This window comes from Nematolebias whitei, chromosome 19 (genome assembly GCF_014905685.2).
Source record: "Nematolebias whitei isolate Nwh7 chromosome 19, NemWhi1, whole genome shotgun sequence".
NCBI classification, from domain to species: Eukaryota; Metazoa; Chordata; class Actinopteri; order Cyprinodontiformes; family Rivulidae; genus Nematolebias; species Nematolebias whitei.
Window position 1 is genome coordinate 6,264,798 of NC_056516.1, and position 3,648 is coordinate 6,268,445.

The 3,648-nt window shown below is 40.9% G+C and overlaps 1 protein-coding gene across 1 annotated transcript in view; it reads right to left on the reverse strand.

Moving 5' to 3' along the window:
• eepd1 (endonuclease/exonuclease/phosphatase family domain containing 1) overlaps window positions 1–3,648 on the reverse strand; it is a gene marked incomplete at its 5' end in the record, with an annotated part of 99,965 nt that overhangs the window by 95,912 nt on the left and 405 nt on the right.

The following is a 3,648-nucleotide window of genomic DNA, read 5'->3' on the forward strand; positions in this document are numbered from 1 at the left end:
TTTTTTGAATATAACAGTTCTATGAAGATAAAATGCACTCATAGGGTCAAGCTTTAGGAGCTTTATTGATTAAATCGTATTGTGGCTCATGAATATTCATGATATGAAGGTTGTTATGTTTGAAAAATCTAATATATGGACTTTCTTGTTAAAAGTACTTAAACATTAAAATCTACTTGGTAGTAATTAACAAATATTGTTGTGCTTTTGGGTGTAGGTTTTAAGTCCTGCCTACCACCCTGCACACAATGATGGTCTCACAAGACGCAAGACACAAACTCATTACAGGTAAACATGATAAAAAGTAAATATTTGAACATATGGCATCAAGGTAAGAACTATGTGAATCAATACAGGTCCCACTAGAAAGCCTGAGGTTTTATATGAACAACAGCAACGTTCTATTTGCTTACGTGGAGTAGAACCAGCCCTGCAGATTTAGTGTCACTTTGGATGAACTGTCTGGTTCCCATCGGATGTATAGATTTCTATAGTCAATGATAAACCGTCACTGGAGCGCCTGATAACTGGAGTTTCCATGTTTTACACAGAACCATACAAACGGAAAGCCTGCTTGTCTCCCCGAGGAAGTCGCATGGTTTCCTCCTGAGCTCTTTCCGGTTGGGGAAATAATGAGGATGAACCCTAACCACACAAAGACTAACAAGTTCTACTAAAATGTTGTCAGGGAGATTAGGTAAACAGCTGCCCCCATCAACTAACAGATTAGCCACTCAGTGAAGCTGAAGTTTTATACAATTAAGCACCCCATCATTCTTTCTGCTAAAGCAACTAAAGCTGTTCAGAGGCTACAACTGCAAAAATGTCATGTCCTTTAGCTTTAGTATGGATTTAGGGACAGACAGCAGTCCCTGAACAGTCCACCCAAGAGTCCAGGGGCCTCATGTCTGAATGGTGCGTACACACAAGAAGGTTTTGTGCTTCAGGCACATGTCAGGATGAATAAAAACAAATGTCTGAAAGAATACTAAAACATATGCACACTTCTTACCTGGGGTGAGAATGTTCTGACCTCCACACTGTTTCAGTCCACAGAATCAAACTAAAGAACTGAAACTCACCTGAATACACCAAAATTAATTCATTAGGTTTTCAGTGGGTACTTAAAACATGAGGTTTTATCACGAGTTTAAACATTTAATTTGGAAATCTGAATGAAAAAACTGAACCAACCTGGAAAAATGGAACATCCAACAGAACATCTAAATCATCTCAAATATGATAAAAGCTTGAGCGTCAGATCACATGTTCTTCAGGTGAATTCAGATAAGATGGCCTTCAAGGCCAGACAAGGGAGCCAAATTCAGATAAACACACAGTTGTTTTGGGGACAGGCAGAACTTAACGACATCTACCTTGAGTCTGTGTTGGTCCAAAGGACATCCTTCCCCCTACAAGTGTGGTTAGCATGGTGGAATGGGACATTATAAAAATGATTAAATAAGTCCAATCAACAGAACCTGATCCAGGATCTGGACCTCCAGGTAAAACATTTGTACCTAAGTCCGTCAAGGAACAGGTCATTGAGTGGGTTCACACCTCAAAATTAACCTGCCATCTTGGATTTAACCAAATTACCACTTTCACCAAAAGACACCTTTGGTGGACTACCATGAGTGCCGATATAAGGGAATATGCGGCAGCATGTTCTACCTGTGCAAGGGATGAAGACAACTATCGACCTCCTGCCTGACTCCTTCTACCACTCCCCACTCCTGGCAGACTCTGGTCTCACATAGCCTTGGACTTTGTGACAAGCTTGCCCTTATCCGAAGGTAATACCACCATACTCACCATCATTGATCGTTTCTCTGAATCTGCCAATTCCGTCCCCCTAACAAAACTCCCTACAGCCTTCGAGACCGCTCAGCTCCTCATTTCTCAGCTGTTCCATATCCATGGCATCCCTGTAGACATCATCTCTGACCAAGAACCTCAGTTTGTCTCACAATTCTGAAAGTCTTTCTGGGAGGCCCTCAGGGCCTCTGTCAGCCTTACCTCTGAACACCATCCACAATCCAACGGCCAAGCAGAAAGTTGCGACCAGGAGCTTGAAGCTGCTATCAGGTGTGTGGTCAACTATAACCCCTCTTCTTAGAGCAAACACATTACTTGGACTAAGTATGCACACAACTCAGTAACCTCCTCCATCACTGGACAGTCACCTTTTGTGGCTTCTCTGGGCTACTCTCCCCCTTCATTTCCTAGTCAGGAGACAGAGCTAGTGGTCCTCTATGTGCAATAACATCTCAGTCGATGTCGATGGATTTGGTGACAGACCAAGGTGGCCCTCCTCTGTGCAGCAGAAGAGAATCAGAGAATTGCAGACGGACGTTGTTCTCCAGCAGCTTATTCCCCTGTCCAGAAGGTGTGGTTATCAACCCAGGACATTAATATCAAAGACACTCCCAAGAAGTTGAGCCCCAGGTTCATTTGTACCCCATTGAAAAAAATCATTAATCCTTTCACAGTCGGGCTCAACTACCACCCCATATGCATATTCACTCAACTTTTCACATTTCACAGATCAAACCTGTTTCTTCTGTAAGTCCTCTCTACACGTACCTTTTACTGATTGTTTGACTCTAATGTCTCTGTTTGCGTTCTGGGTATTCAACCAATAACATAAAAATAGGATAAGAATTGAATGAGTTTTGAAACAAAGAAGGACCATGTTTGATAGCTAGTCTTGTCTGACTAATGATGTACAATACCAAACACAAAGAAGGATGAGGATGCTGAAGAAGACTGTGTGATGCAAAAATTAGCCTTCATTCAGCAAAATAGAATCTGTAATCAGTAAACAATGTAATTTTTATTCAGTATATCGCATTTACATGAATAAAAAGCTAACAAGAACAGTTGTCAAGCCAAATCTAGAGGCAACATCTTCCATAAACCTTTTGTTTTTAGACCTGGCGCCAACAGCTTCCAGCTGTAAACTCAAATGTGCAGTTTATTTTGATTTTATGCTTTAAGAATATCAAACTGGCTCCAAACACTTTACACCTTCCAAGTAGGGGTGCACCGATTAATCAGCCGATGTGATTTCCTTAATTTGGGAGATTGGCCGATACTTACATGAGAAACCCATTTTTCCGATTTTGTTATGTTTTAGCAACAACTGTCTGAACTTCATTAATATTTCAGAGCACTACCTCATGGCCAGTTAAAACAAGTTTGTATTGTTTCTAGGATATTGTCCAAGGTATGTTTTTCCATAAAATAATATTGGACAATTGAAGGTGCATTGTGACCTTATAAAGCCTGACAGTATCGCTTATAAAACACAATCAGAATCGGCAGGTCAGACTTTTTTGAAACCGGTGAAGCCAGAAAACTGCAATCTGTGCACCCCTACTTCCAAGTAAGGCAGGATCTGTTGTTCAGTTTTTATTGTGGTAAAATAAAGACAAACCCCAAATGTGTAAATGTCAGTGAAAACAGATGGTTTGAAACAAAAAAGAACAACAAAACATTATCAGGAAAAACAAAAAAGGTTGAATCATGTCATCTGGACTTCGTTTTTTTGTTAAAAAGAAACGTTTCGCCCCTCATCCAAGAGGCTTCGTCAGTCTGAGGCCTAGCCATCTGGTATTACCCAGAAGCCACCCTGACTCTTGTGTT